A 17,046-nucleotide genomic window follows, 5' to 3' on the forward strand; every position below is an offset into this window, starting at 1 on the left:
CAGAACATTGTTTCAGAAGGGTACAGAATTGGTTTCAAGATGAGACCTCCTGCAAAGAGATTTTTTCTTTCCCATGTCCCAGTAAATCCAGTGAAAGCTCAAGCATTTCTGAATTGTGTTTCAGATCTAGAGTTGGCTGGAGTAATTATGCCAGTTCCAGTTCCGGAACAGGGGATGGGGTTTTATTCAAATCTCTTCATTGTACCAAAGAAGGAGAATTCCTTCAGACCAGTTCTGGATCTAAAATTATTGAATCGTTATGTAAGGATACCAACGTTCAAGATGGTAACTGTAAGGACTATATTGCCTTTTGTTCAGCAAGGGAATTATATGTCCACAATAGATTTACAGGATGCATATCTGCATATTCCGATTCATACAGATCATTATCAGTTCCTGAGATTCTCTTTTCTAGACAAGCATTACCAATTTGTGGCTCTACCGTTTGGCCTTGCTACAGCTCCAAGAATTTTCACAAAGATTCTCGGTGCCCTTCTGTCTGTAATCAGAGAACAGGGTATTGTGGTATTTCCTTATTTGGACGATATCTTGGTACTTGCTCCGTCTTTACATTTAGCAGAGTCTCATACGAATCGACTTGTGTTGTTTCTTCAAGATCATGGTTGGAGGATCAATTTACCAAAAAGTTCTTTGATTCCTCAAACAAGGGTAACCTTTCTGGGTTTCCAGATAGATTCAGTGTCCATGACTTTGTCTTTAACAGACAAGAGACGTCTAAAATTGATTACAGCCTGTCGAAACCTTCAGTCTCAATCATTCCCTTCGGTAGCCTTATGCATGGAAATTCTAGGTCTTATGACTGCTGCATCGGACGCGATCCCCTTTGCTCGTTTTCACATGCGACCTCTTCAGCTCTGTATGCTGAACCAATGGTGCAGGGATTACACGAAGATATATCAATTAATATCTTTAAAACCGATTGTTCGGCACTCTCTAACGTGGTGGACAGATCACCATCGTTTAATTCAGGGGGTTTCTTTTGTTCTTCCGACCTGGACTGTAATTTCAACAGATGCAAGTCTCACAGGTTGGGGAGCTGTGTGGGGATCTCTGACGGCACAAGGAGTTTGGGAATCTCAGGAGGTGAGATTACCGATCAATATCTTGGAACTCCGTGCAGTTTTCAGAGCTCTTCAGTTTTGGCCTCTTCTGAAGAGAGAATCGTTCATTTGTTTTCAGACAGACAATGTCACAACTGTGGCATACATCAATCATCAAGGAGGGACTCACAGTCCTCTGGCTATGAAAGAAGTATCTCGAATTTTGGTTTGGGCGGAATCCAGCTCCTGTCTAATCTCTGCGGTTCATATCCCAGGTGTAGACAATTGGGAAGCGGATTATCTCAGTCGCCAAACGTTGCATCCGGGCGAATGGTCTCTTCACCCAGAGGTATTTCTTCAGATTGTTCAAATGTGGGGGCTCCCAGAGATAGATCTGATGGCCTCTCATCTAAACAAGAAACTTCCCAGGTATCTGTCCAGATCCCGGGATCCTCAGGCGGAGGCAGTGGATGCATTATCACTTCCTTGGAAGTATCATCCTGCCTATATCTTTCCGCCTCTAGTTCTTCTTCCAAGAGTAATCTCCAAGATTCTGAGGGAATGCTCGTTTGTTCTGCTAATAGCTCCGGCATGGCCTCACAGGTTTTGGTATGCGGATCTTGTCCGGATGGCATCTTGCCAACCATGGACTCTTCCGTTAAGACCAGACCTTCTGTCTCAAGGTCCTTTTTTCCATCCGGATCTGAAATCCTTAAATTTAAAGGTATGGAGATTGAACGCTTGATTCTTGGTCATAGAGGTTTCTCTGACTCCGTGATTAATACTATGTTACAGGCTCGTAAATCTGTATCTCGAGAGATATATTATAGAGTCTGGAAGACTTATATTTCTTGGTGTCTTTCTCATCATTTTTCTTGGCATTCTTTTAGAATACCGAGAATTTTACAGTTTCTTCAGGATAGTTTAGATAAGGGTTTGTCCGCGAGTTCTTTGAAAGGACAAATCTCCGCTCTTTCTGTTCTTTTTCACAGAAAGATTGCTATTCTTCCTGATATTCATTGTTTTGTACAAGCTTTGGTTCGTATAAAACCTGTTATTAAGTCAATTTCTCCTCCATGGAGTTTGAATTTGGTTCTGGGAGCTCTTCAAGCTCCTCCGTTTGAACCTATGCATTCATTGGACATTAAATTACTTTCTTGGAAAGTTTTGTTCCTTTTGGCCATCTCTTCTGCTAGAAGAGTTTCTGAATTATCTGCTCTTTCTTGTGAGTCTCCTTTTCTGATTTTTCATCAGGATAAGGCGGTGTTGCGAACTTCTTTTGAATTTTTACCTAAAGTTGTGAATTCCAACAACATTAGTAGAGAAATTGTGGTTCCTTCATTATGTCCTAATCCTAAGAATTCTAAGGAGAAATCGTTGCATTCTTTGGATGTTGTTAGAGCTTTGAAATATTATGTTGAAGCTACGAAATCTTTCCGTAAGACTTCTAGTCTATTTGTTATCTTTTCCGGTTCTAGGAAAGGCCAGAAAGCTTCTGCCATTTCTTTGGCATCTTGGTTGAAATCTTTAATTCATCTTGCCTATGTTGAGTCGGGTAAAATTCCGCCTCAGAGAATTACAGCTCATTCTACTAGGTCAGTATCTACTTCCTGGGCGTTTAGGAATGAAGCTTCGGTTGACCAGATCTGCAAAGCAGCAACTTGGTCCTCTTTGCATACTTTTACTAAATTCTACCATTTTGATGTATTTTCTTCTTCTGAAGCAGTTTTTGGTAGAAAAGTTCTTCAGGCAGCGGTTTCAGTTTGAATCTTCTGCTTATGTTTTTCGTTAAACTTTATTTTGGGTGTGGATTATTTTCAGCAGGAATTGGCTGTCTTTATTTTATCCCTCCCTCTCTAGTGACTCTTGTGTGGAAAGATCCACATCTTGGGTAGTCATTATCCCATACGTCACTAGCTCATGGACTCTTGTTAATTACATGAAAGAAAACATAATTTATGTAAGAACTTACCTGATAAATTCATTTCTTTCATATTAACAAGAGTCCATGAGGCCCACCCTTTTTTGTGGTGGTTATGATTTTTTTGTATAAAGCACAATTATTCCAATTCCTTATTTTATATGCTTCGCACTTTTTTTCTTATCACCCCACTTCTTGGCTATTCGTTAAACTGATTTGTGGGTGTGGTGAGGGGTGTATTTATAGGCATTTTAAGGTTTGGGAAACTTTGCCCCTCCTGGTAGGAATGTATATCCCATACGTCACTAGCTCATGGACTCTTGTTAATATGAAAGAAATGAATTTATCAGGTAAGTTCTTACATAAATTATGTTTTTGACCACATCATCCTCTTTATGCATGTTGTCTTACTCCAAGCTGTATAGGCTCGAAAGCCTACTACCAATTAAGCATATTAGGTGATGTGCATCTCTGTAATGAGAAGGGGTGTGGTCTAATGACATCAACACCCTATATCAGGTGTGCATAATTGTTAGGCAACTTCCTTTCCTTTGGCAAAATGGGTCAAAAGAAGGACTTGACAGGCTCAGAAAAGTAAAAAATAGTGAGATATCTTGCAGAGGGATGCAGCACTCTTAAAATTGCAAAGCTTCTGAAGCGTGATCATCGAACAATCAAGCGTTTCATTCAAAATAGTCAACAGGGTCGCAAGAAGCGTGTGGAAAAACCAAGGCGCAAAATAACTGCCCATGAACTGAGAAAAGTCAAGCGTGCAGCTGCCAAGATGCCACTTGCCACCAGTTTGGCCATATTTCAGAGCTGCAACATCACTGGAGTGCCCAAAAGCACAAGGTGTGCAATACTCAGAGACATGGCCAAGGTAAGAAAGGCTGAAAGACGACCACCACTGAACAAGACACACAAGCTGAAACGTCAAGACTGGGCCAAGAAATATCTCAAGACTGATTTTTCTAAGGTTTTATGGACTGATGAAATGAAAGTGAGTCTTGATGGGCCAGATGGATGGGCCCGTGGCTGGATTGGTAAAGGGCAGAGAGCTCCAGTCCGACTCAGACGCCAGCAAGGTGGAGGTGGAGTACTGGTTTGGGCTGGTATCATCAAAGATGAGCTTGTGGGGCCTTTTTGGGTTGAGGATGGAGTCAAGCTCAACTCCCAGTCCTACTGCCAGTTTCTGGAAGACACCTTCTTCAAGCAGTGGTACAGGAAGAAGTCTGCATCCTTCAAGAAAAACATGATTTTCATGCAGGACAATGCTCCATCACACGCGTCCAAGTACTCCACAGCGTGGCTGACAAGAAAGGTTATAAAAGAAGAAAATCTAATGACATGGCCTCCTTGTTCACCTGATCTGAACCCCATTGAGAACCTGTGGTCCATCATCAAATGTGAGATTTACAAGGAGGGAAAACAGTACACCTCTCTGAACAGTGTCTGGGAGGCTGTGGTTGCTGCTGCACGCAATGTTGATGGTGAACAGATCAAAACACTGACAGAAATCATGGATGGCAGGCTTTTGAGTGTCCTTGCAAAGAAAGGTGGCTATATTGGTCACTGATTTTGTTTTTGTTTTGTTTTTGAATGTCAGAAATGTATATTTGTGAATGTTGAGATGTTATATTGGTTTCACTGGTAAAAATAAATAATTGAAATGGGTATATATTTGTTTTTTGTTAAGTTGCCTAATAATTATGCACAGTAATAGTCACCTGCACACACAGATATCCCCCTAAAATAGCTATAACTAAAAACAAACTAAAAACTACTTCCAAAACTATTCACCTTTGATATTAATGAGTTTTTTGGGTTCATTGAGAACATGGTTGTTGTTCAATAATAAAATTAATCCTCAAAAATACAACTTGCCTAATAATTCTGCACTCCCTGTATATACACCTCTGGAAAAAAATTAAGAGACCACTGCAAAATTATCAGTTTCTCTGGTTTTACTATTTTATTGGTATGTGTTTGAGTGAAATGAACATTTATGTTTTATTCTTTAAACTACTGACAACCTTTCTCCTAAATTCCAAATAAAAATATTGTCATTTAAAGTATTTATTTGCAGAAAATAACAAAAAGAGGCAGTGTTTGCAGACCTCAAATAATAAAAATTCATTTTTAAACAACACAATACTAATGTTTAACTTAGCAATAGTTCAGAAATAAATATTTGGTGTAATAACCCTGATTTTTAATCACAGCTTTTATGCGTCTTGGCATTCTCTTCACCAGTCTTTCACATTGCTGTTAGGTGATTTTATGCCACTTCTGGTACAAAAATTCAAGCAGCCCGGGTTTTGTTTGAAGGCGTGTGACCATCCATCTTCCTCTGGATCACATTCCAGAGGTTTTCAATGGGGTTCAGGTCTGGAGTTTGAAATGGTCATGACCAGGGCTGGACTGGGACCAAAAAGAGGCCCCGGCATTTTAGGGCAAAGAGGCCCGCCCCCCATACCATTTCTTATTTAACCGTAAACCAAACATGGCAAGTATGATACTTATTTAAAGGTACAACCCAAAATTTTTCTTTCATGATTCAGATAGAGAATACAATTTTAAACAACTGTATAATTTACTTATATTATATAATCTGTTTTATTCTCTTGGTATCATTTGTTGAAGGAGCAGCAATTACACTACTGGTTTCTAACTGAAAACATGGGTGAGCTAATTCCAGTTGATATATAAATGCAGCCACCAATCAACAGCTAGAACCTAGGTTCTCTGCTGCTCCTGAGCTTGCCTAGATAAACCTTTCAGCAAATGATAAAGAGAAAAGGAAGCCAATTAAATAATAGAAGTAAAGTAGTTGGTATGAAAAAATTAAGTAAAATATAAAAAAAAAAAACACACAACAAAACCAAAATAAAGTGCTAGTTTTTATTGACAAACACATTTAAAGTACTCATTTGCAACACAAGGTACATTAAATAAACACTAGGGCCTAGATTTGGAGTTTGGCGGTAGAAGGGCTGTTAACGCTCCGCGGGCTTTTTTCTGGCCGCACCATAAATTTAACTCTGGTATCGAGAGTTCAAACAAATACTGCGTTAGGCTCCAAAAAAGGAGCGTAGAGCATTTTTACCGCAAATGCAACTCTCGATACCAGAGTTGCTTACGGACGCGGCCAGCCTCAAAAACGTGCTCGTGCACGATTCTCCCATAGGAAACAATGGGGCTGTTTGAGCTGAAAAAAAACCTAACACCTGCAAAAAAAGCAGCGTTCAGCTCCTAACGCAGCCCCATTGTTTTCTATGGGGAAACACTTCCTACGTCTGCACCTAACACTCTAACATGAACCCCGAGTCTAAACACCCCTAACCTTACACTTATTAACCCCTAATCTGCCGCCCCCGCTATCGCTGACCCCTGCATATATTTTTTAACCCCTAATCTGCCGCTCCGTAAACCGCCGCAACCTACGTTATCCCTATGTACCCCTAATCTGCTGCCCTAACATCGCCGACCCCTATATTATATTTATTAACCCCTAATCTGCCCCCCTCAACGTCGCCGACACCTGCCTACACTTATTAACCCCTAATCTGCCGAGCGGACCGCACCGCTACTATAATAAAGTTATTAACCCCTAACCCGCCTCACTAACCCTATAATAAATAGTATTAACCCCTAATCTGCCCTCCCTAACATCGCTGACACCTACCTTCAATTATTAACCCCTAATCTGCCGAGCGGACCTCACCGCTATTCTAATAAATGTATTAACCCCTAAAGCTAAGTCTAACCCTAACACTAACACCCCCCTAACTTAAATATAATTTACATCTAACGAAATAAATTAACTCTTATTAAATAAATTATTCCTATTTAAAGCTAAATACTTACCTGTAAAATAAATCCTAATATAGCTACAATATAAATTATATTTATATTATAGCTATTTTAGGATTAATATTTATTTTACAGGCAACTTTGTAATTATTTTAACCAGGTACAATAGCTATTAAATAGTTAAGAACTATTTAATAGTTACCTAGTTAAAATAATAACAAATTTACCTGTAAAATAAATCCTAACCTAAGATATAATTAAACCTAACACTACCCTATCAATACATTAATTAAATAAACTACCTACAATTACCTACAATTAACCTAACACTACACTATCAATAAATTAATTAAATACAATTGCTACAAATAAATACAATTAAATAAACTAGCTAAAGTACAAAAAATAAAAAAGAACTAAGTTACAAAAAATAAAAAAATATTTACAAACATAAGAAAAATATTACAACAATTTTAAACTAATTACACCTACTCTAAGCCCCCTAATAAAATAACAAAGCCCCCCAAAATAAAAAATTCCCTACCCTATTCTAAATTAAAAAAGTTACAAGCTCTTTTACCTTACCAGCCCTGAACAGGGCCCTTTGCGGGGCATGCCCCAAGAATTTCAGCTCTTTTGCCTGTAAAAAAAAAACATACCATACCCCCCCCCAACATTACAACCCACCACCCACATACCCCTAATCTAACCCAAACCCCCCTTAAAGAAACCTAACACTAAGCCCCTGAAGATCTTCCTACCTTGTCTTCACCATCCAGGTATCACCGATCCGTCCTGGCTCCAACATCTTCATCCAACCCAAGCGGGGGTTGGCGATCCATCATCCGGTGGCTGAAGAGGTCCAGAAGAGGCTCCAAAGTCTTCCTCCTATCCGGCAAGAAAAGGACATCCGGACCGGCAAACATCTTCTCCAAGCGGCATCTTCGATCTTCTTCCATCCGGTGCGGAGCGGGTCCATCTTGAAGCAGGCGACGCGGATCCATCCTCTTCTTCCGTTGTCTCCCGACGAATGACGGTTCCTTTAAGGGACGTCATCCAAGATGGCGTCCCTCAAATTCCGATTGGCTGATAGGATTCTATCAGCCAATCGGAATTAAGGTAGGAATTTTCTGATTGGCTGATGGAATCAGCCAATCAGAATCAAGTTCAATCCGATTGGCTGATCCAATCAGCCAATCAGATTGAGCTCGCATTCTATTGGCTGATCGGAACAGCCAATAGAATGCGAGCTCAATCTGATTGGCTGATTGGATCAGCCAATCGGATTGAACTTGATTCTGATTGGCTGATTCCATCAGCCAATCAGAAAATTCCTACCTTAATTCCGATTGGCTGATAGAATCCTATCAGCCAATCGGAATTCGAGGGACGCCATCTTGGATGACGTCCCTTAAAGGAACCGTCATTCGTCGGGAGACAACGGAAGAAGAGGATGGATCCGCGTCGCCTGCTTCAAGATGGACCCGCTCCGCACCGGATGGAAGAAGATCGAAGATGCCGCTTGGAGAAGATGTTTGCCGGTCCGGATGTCCTCTTCTTGCCGGATAGGAGGAAGACTTTGGAGCCTCTTCTGGACCTCTTCAGCCACCGGATGATGGATCGCCAACCCCCGCTTGGGTTGGATGAAGATGTTGGAGCCAGGACGGATCGGTGATACCTGGATGGTGAAGACAAGGTAGGAAGATCTTCAGGGGCTTAGTGTTAGGTTTCTTTAAGGGGGGTTTGGGTTAGATTAGGGGTATGTGGGTGGTGGGTTGTAATGTTGGGGGGGGGTATGGTATGTTTTTTTTTACAGGCAAAAGAGCTGAAATTCTTGGGGCATGCCCCGCAAAGGGCCCTGTTCAGGGCTGGTAAGGTAAAAGAGCTTGTAACTTTTTTAATTTAGAATAGGGTAGGGAATTTTTTATTTTGGGGGGCTTTGTTATTTTATTAGGGGGCTTAGAGTAGGTGTAATTAGTTTAAAATTGTTGTAATATTTTTCTTATGTTTGTAAATATTTTTTTATTTTTTGTAACTTAGTTCTTTTTTATTTTTTGTACTTTAGCTAGTTTATTTAATTGTATTTATTTGTAGGAATTGTATTTAATTAATTTATTGATAGTGTAGTGTTAGGTTAATTGTAGGTAGTTTATTTAATTAATGTATTGATAGGGTAGTGTTAGGTTTAATTATATCTTAGGTTAGGATTTATTTTACAGGTAAATTTGTTATTATTTTAACTAGGTAACTATTAAATAGTTCTTAACTATTTAATAGCTATTGTACCTGGTTAAAATAATTACAAAGTTGCCTGTAAAATAAATATTAATCCTAAAATAGCTATAATATAATTATAATTTATATTGTAGCTATATTAGGGTTTATTTTACAGGTAAGTATTTAGCTTTAAATAGGAATAAGTTATTTAATAAGAGTTAATTTATTTCGTTAGATGTAAATTATATTAAAGTTAGGGGGGTGTTAGTGTTAGGGTTAGACTTAGCTTTAGGGGTTAATACATTTATTAGAATAGCGGTGAGGTCCGCTCGGCAGATTAGGGGTTAATAATTGAAGGTAGGTGTCGGCGATGTTAGGGAGGGCAGATTAGGGGTTAATACTATTTATGATAGGGTTAGTGAGGCGGGTTAGGGGTTAATAACTTTATTATAGTAGCGGTGCGGTCCGCTCGGCAGATTAGGGGTTAATAAGTGTAGGCAGGTGGAGGCGACGTTGAGGGGGGCAGATTAGGGGTTAATAAATATAATATAGGGGTCGGCGGTGTTAGGGGCAGCAGATTAGGGGTACATAGGGATAACGTAGGTGGTGGCGCTTTGCGGTCGGAAGATTAGGGGTTAATTATTTTAAGTAGCTGGCGGCCAAAACCAGCGTTAGGAGCCTCTAACGCTGGTTTTGACGGCTACCGCCGAACTCCAAATCTAGGCCTAAGCATTTAGTGCACATAACTATTAAAACATTCCCATTAAAACAAGTGTTTTTTTTATTTTAAACAGCAGCAAAAAAAGTTCTAAAGTGCAATTTGTTTATAAAAAATGCTTATTTTAAGGACTTTAACCTCTTTTAACCTTATATTATTAAAAACATAATTTATGCAAGAACTTACCTGATAAATTCATTTCTTTCATAGTGGCAAGAGTCCATGAGCTAGTGACGTATGGGATATACATTCCTAGCAGAAGGGGGTAAAGTTTCCCAAACCTCAAAATGCATATAATTACACCTCCTACCTCACTCATACCTTAGTTTAAAGTGTAGCCAGGAAGTGAGGTGTAAAAGAAGGAGTAAAAAGCATACAAAAAGAGGAACTGGAAAAAATAAAGTGCCTTATACAAAAAATCATAACCACAAAAAATAGGGTGTATCTCATGGACTCTTGGCACTATGAAAGAAATGAATTTATCAGGTAAGCTCTTAGATAAATTATGTTTTCTCTCATGTAAGTGGCAAGAGTCCATGAGCTAGTGACGTATGGGATATAATACCCAAGGTGTGGAAATCCACGAGTCCACTAGAGAGGGAGGGATATAATAACAGCCAAATCCGCTGAGAAAACAAATCCAAAAAAAATATTAAGTTTTCTTTTAAACATTACAAAAAAACACAAATCAAAGGCATTAGAATCAAACTGAGACAACTGCCTGAAGAACTTTTCTACCAAAGGCTGCTTCCGAAGAAGCAAACACATCAAAATGGTAAAATTTAGTAAAAGTATGCAAAGAAGACCAAATTGCTGCTTTGCTAATTTGATCAACTGAAGCTTTATTCTTAAAAACCCAAGAGGTGGCAACTGATCTAGTAGAATGAGCTGTAATTCTCTGAGGCGGAGACTGCCCCGCCTCCAAATAAGCTTTGTGAATCAAAAGTTTCAACCAAGATGCCAGAGAAATGGCAGAGGCTTTCTGACCTTTCCTGGACCCAGAAAAAATAACAAATAGACTAGAAGTCTTTCTGAAATCTTTAGTAGTCTCAACATAATATTTTAAAGCTCTTACCACATCCAAAGAATGTAAAGACTTTTCAAGAGTATTCTTAGGATTAGGATACAAGGAAGGAACAACAATTTCCCTATAAAGTCCGCAAAACAGCTTTATCTTGATGGAAAATCAGATAAGGAGACTCACAAGAGAGAGCAGACAATTCAGAAACTCTTCTAGCAGAAGAGATGGCCAAAAGAAATAACACTTTCCAAGAAATTAATTTAATATCCAATGAATGCATATGCTCAAAAGGAGGAGCCTGTAAAATTTTCAAAACCAAATTTAAACTCCAAGGAGGAGAAATAGATTTAATAACGGGTTTAATACAAATTAAAGCCTGAACAAAACAGTGAATATCAGGACGTTTAGCAATCTTTCTATGAAATAAGACAAAAAGAGCAGACATTTGTCCTTTCAAAGTATTTGCAGACAAACCCTTATCCAAACCATCCTGAAGAAACTGTAAAACCCTAGGAATTCTGAAAGAATGCCAAGAATAATTATGAGTGTAACACCAAGAAATATAGGTTTTCCACACCCGATGATACATTTTCCTTGAAACAGACTTACGAGCCTGTATCATAGTACAAATCACTGTGTCAGAGAAACCACTATGAATAAGCACTTAGCGTTCAATTTCCATGCCTTCAAATTTAGAGATTTGAGATCCTGATAGAAAAACGGCCCTTGAGACAGAAGGTCTGGCCTTAAAGGAAGTGGCCAAGACTGGCAACTGGACATCCGGACAAGATCCACATACCAAAACATGTGAGGCCATACTGGTGCTATCAGAAACACATAAGATTGTTCTATTATGATCTTGGAGATCACCCTTGGAAGAAGAACCAAAGGCGAGAAAATGTAAGCAGGTTGGTAAAATCAAGGAACTGCTAAGGCATCCACCATCTCCGCCTGAGGATCCCTGGACCTGGAAAGGTATCTGGGAAGCTTCTTGTTTAGATGAGAGGCCATCAGATCTATTTCTGGAAGACCTCACCTCTTTACAAGATGAAAAAACATATCTGGATGGAGATGGCTCAGATAATCTGCTTCCCAATTGTCTACACCTGGGATATGAATTGCAGAAATTTGACAAGAGTTGGATTCCGCCCAAGAAAGTATCCGAGATACTTCCTTTATTGCTGAAGGACTGCAAGTCCCTCCTTGATGATTGACATATGCCACTGTTGTGATATTGTCTGTTTGAAAATGAATGTAAAGTTCTCTCTTCAATAGAGGCCATGCCTGAAGAGCTCTGAAAATAGTTCTAAAATATTGATTGGTAACCTCACCTCTTGAGGATTCCAAACCCCTTGTGCTGTCAGAGACCTCTAGACAGCTCCCCAACCTGTGAGACTTGCATCTGTTGTGATCACAGACCAGGTAGGATGAACAAATGAGGCCCCTTGAACAATAAGGTGATGGTCTAACCACCAAGTCAGAGAGAGTTGAGTGTTGGGATTTAAGTATATCAGTTGTGATATCTGAGTATAATCCCTGCACCATTGGTACAACATGCAAAGCTGTAGAGGCCTCATATGAAAACGAGCAAAGGGGATCGTGTTCAATGCTGCAGTCATGAGACCTAAAACTTCCAAGCACACAGCCACTGAAGGGAATGATAGAGACTGAAGGTTTAGACAAGCTAAAACTAACTTCATTCGTCTCTTATCTGTCAGAAAAAGAGTCATGGACACTGAATCTATCTGGAAACCTAAAAAGGTGATCCTTGTCTGAGGAATCAAGAAACTCTTTTGTAAATTGATCCTCCAACCATGTTTTTGAAGAAACCACACTAGTTGTTTCGTGTGAGATTCTGCTAAATGAAAAGATTGAGCTAGTACCAAGATATCATCCAAATAAGGAAACACTGCAATACCCTGCTCTCTGATTACAGATAGAAGGGCAACGAGAACCTTCAAAAAGAATCTCAGAGCTGTTGCTAGGCCAAACGGAAGAGCAACAAATTGGTAATGCTTGTCTAAAAAAGAGAATCTCAGAAGACGATAGTGGTCTGGATGAATTAGAATGTGAAGATAAGCGTCATTTCATGTGGACATGAAATGACCCTGCTGAACAAAAGGCAGAATAATCCTTATAGTCACAATCTTGAAAGTTGGGACTCCTACAAAACAATTTAAAAATTTCAGATCCAGAATTGGTCTTAACAAATCTTCTTTTTTTGGGACAATGAATAGATTTAAATAAAAACCCAAACCCGTTCCTGCAGAGAAACTGGAACAATCACCCCTGAAAACTTTAGGTCTGAAACACATTTCCAAAAAGCCTGAGCCTTCACAGGGTTTGTTGGAACATGAGAAAGAATCTTCCTATGGAATGTCTTATTCTGAAACCTATTCGATACCCCTGAGAAACAATATTCTAAATTCACTGATTTTTAATTGACACTGTTCAAATGTGTTTCAATCTACCCCCCACCAGTTGAATTGGTTTGAGGGCCGCTTCTTCATGCAGTCTTAGGGGCTTAGGGGCTGGATTTGTTTTTTTTTTAATAAGGCTTGGATTTATTCCAATTTGGAGATGGTCTCCAATTAGAGCCAGAGGCTTTAGGGGAAGGAGAGGTCTTTTGTTCTCTATTCTGATGAAAGGAACGAAAATGATTGGGAGCTTTAAATTTACCCTTAGAATTCTTATCTTGGGGCAGAAAAACTAATTTTCCCCCAATGATAGTGGAGATAATAGAATCCAATTGAGAACCAAATAAATTACTACCCTCAAATGATAAAGATAGTAATCTAGATTTAGACACCATATCAGCATTCCAAGATTTAAGCCATAAAGCTCTTCTAGTAAGAAAAGCTAAAGACATAGATCTAATATCAATCTTAATGCCATCAAATATAGCATCACAAATGAAATGATTAGCATGTTGAAGTAAAAGAACAATGCTAGACAATTCAGGATCTGTTAACTGTTGAGCTAAACTGTCCAACCAAAAAGTTGAAGCAGCAGCAACATCAGCCATAGAAATAGCAGGTCTAAGAATATAGCCAGTATGTAAATATGCTTTTCTAAGATAGGATTCAATTTTCCTATCTAAAGGATCCTTAAAGGAAGTACTATCTTCCATATGAATAATAGTACGTTTGGCAAGAGTAGAAATAGCCCTATAACCTTTTGGACTTTTTCCCAAAACTTTAAATTAACCACAGGTAAAGGATATAATTTTTTAAACCTAGAAAAAGGGTTAAAAGATGCACCGAGTTTAGACAATTCTTTAGTAAACATATGAGAGAGAGCATCTAGAATAGGAAAAACTTCAGGAGAAACCTCAGAAGTTTTAAAAACAAAATTCAAACTTTTGCTATTCTTGTTATCAAGAGGACAAGATTCCTCAATACCCAAAATAAAAAATACTTCCTTTAATAAAGAAGGCTCACCGGAAACATGGGGCATCAAGCTCCGTACATATTCTTAAAAAGAAAGGTTGATTTATCAATTTCAGTCTCTGAAGTAGGATCCTCTGAGCCAGAGAAATCCTCATCAGCAGAAGATACTTCAGTATGCTGTTGATCAATACAAACTTCATCAGATTTATGAGAAGTTATTAGAGACCTTTTACATTTATTTGAAGGCAGAATAGCAGTGATAGCCTTCTCTATGGCTGCATCAATATAATTTTTCATATCTACAGGAATATCATGTACATTAGGCTGTGAAGAATTAACAATAGATGTATTTGTACTTATAGAAACATTATCAGCATGTAATCATTTTTCATAACAAGTGCCACATATTTGAGCTGAAGAAGTAAGATAAGCTAATTTACAACATACACACTTAGCTTTGGTAGAATTGTGTTCAGGCAGCTTAGTTCCTACAGTAACATCAGAGGCAGGATCAGATTGAGACATCCTGAAAAATGTAACAAAAAATAAAAAAAAACATTTAAACAAAATATCCGATTTCCTCAAAATAACAGTTTCAGGAATGGGAAAAAATGCTTATAAAATTTTTATACAAAAGTAAAATCAAAAGCAAGCAACGTAGCCCTCTATGAATCAAATGAGAGCAGAGAGCAAAAGAGGGAGAGACTTAATATAACAAATTTTGGCACTGAAAATGATGCAAACCCAGAGAAAAAAATGTCAAGAAAGTCGCAAGAAATAACCCGACTCATGTCATGGCAGACGCGACTTTGCGCCAAAAAAAATTTGCGACAAAAATTTTGTTGAAAAAACTGACTCCAAGTTACAACTAACTGGAACCCCAGGTAAGCCTAAAAACTCACATAAACATAATTTCCATGCTGAAACTGTTAGAATGCAAAGGAAAATACACAGACCTGACTCATGGCAAATATATACAATATACATTTAAAACTGTATAAGATAAAGTGCCAAACATAGCTGAGAGTGCCTTAAAAAATGATATATACTTACCAGAAGACACCCATCCACATATAGCAGACAGCCAAACCAGTACTGAAACATATCAGCAGAGGTAATGGTAGAGGAGTATAATTTAGATCTGCAAAGGGAGGAAGCAGATGAATGAATGAATGAACATGGTATCATCAGGTAATACTCCCTTCACATTCCTCAGAAAAACACTGTACTTTGAGAGGAACTGGGCTTCAATATGCTTAGAAGCTCCTCTCACAGAAGAAATCAAGCACAACTTGCTTCACCACCTCCATGAGAGGCAAAGTTTGTAAAACTAAGGTATGAGTGAAGTGGGAGGTGTATTTATAGGCATTTTGAGGTTTGGGAAACTTTGCCCCCTCCTGATAGGAATGTATATCCCATACGTCACTAGCTCATGGCCTCTTGCCACTTACATGAAAGAAATTTCTTATCTTAAATAGAAAACAAACTATAAATTGTACTATACAAAAAGTTGCCTTTTGAAAAACATAATTTATGTAATAACTTACCTGATAAATTAATTTCTTTCATAGTGGCAAGAGTCCATGAGCTAGTGACGTATGGGATATACATTCCTACCAGGAGGGGGCAAAGTTTCACAAACCTCAAAATGCTTATAAATACACCTCCCACCTCACTCATACCTTAGTTTAACGATTAGCCAAGAAGTGAGGTGTAAAAAAAGGAGTAGAAAGCATACAAAAAAGAGGAACTGGAAAAAATAATGTGCTTTATACAAAAAAATCTTAACCACAAAAAAGGGTGGGTCTCATGGACTCTTGCCACTATGAAAGAATACAATTTATCAGGTAATTTCTTACATAAATTATGCTTTCTTTCATGTAAGTGGCAAGAGTCCATAAGCTAGTGACGTATGGGATAAAATACCCAAGATGTGGAAGTTCACAAGTCACTAGAGAGGGAGGAATACAATAAAACAGCTATTTCCGCTGAGAAATTAAATCCAAAAAAATAATTATTTTTTTTTTTAAAAATTTCAGAAAAACTCAAATCAAAGGCATTAGAATCAAACTGAGACAACTGCCTGAAGAACCTTTCTACCAAATGCTGCTTCCGAAGAAGAAAACACATCAAAATGGTAAAATTTAGTAAAAGTATGCAAAGAAGACCAAGTTACTGCTTTGCAAATTTGATCACCCGAAGCTTCATTCTTAAGGGCCCAAGAAGTGGCAACTGATCTAGTAGAATGAGCTGTAATTCTCTGAGGCGGAGACTGCCCCGCCTCCAAATAAGATTAGTGAATCAAAAGTCTCAACCAAAAAGCCTGAGAAATAACAGAGGCTTTCTGAACTATCCTGGAGCCAGAAAAAATAACAAATAGACTAGGAGGCCTATTTATCAAGCCGTCAACCGCAAATACGCTGGAATTCAGCAGCGTAATTGTGGAGAGCCTGATTCGCCTTATTTATCAAAGCCTACAGACTGGCAAAAGTAGAAATTTGTGACGTAATATACGATCCGCCGGTCTCAGTCCGACACAGATAGATGTTTACGTCATTACAGATGTTCTGAATGCAAATTCGGCACTATCTGACTACTTTTACTAGTTAACAAATTCCTACCAGGTATGCTCGCCACTATTCCGGCCCAGCATACCTGCTTTCCAATCCGCTGCCCTGGAGGCGGCGGATGCCATAGGAATCAATGGGAGTCTGAAAGCAGCAAAAGCTTATGTTCAATTCTGCCAGATATCCCATTGATTCATATGGGAGAATAAAAGTTATGTTTACACCTAACACCCTAACATAAGCCCCGAGTCTAAACACCCCTAATCTGCTGCCCCCTATACCGCCGCCACCTACATTATATTTATTAACCCCTAATCTGCCGCCCCCTACACCGCCGCC

This window comes from Bombina bombina, chromosome 8, assembly GCF_027579735.1.
Source record: "Bombina bombina isolate aBomBom1 chromosome 8, aBomBom1.pri, whole genome shotgun sequence".
Taxonomy (NCBI): domain Eukaryota; kingdom Metazoa; phylum Chordata; class Amphibia; order Anura; family Bombinatoridae; genus Bombina; species Bombina bombina.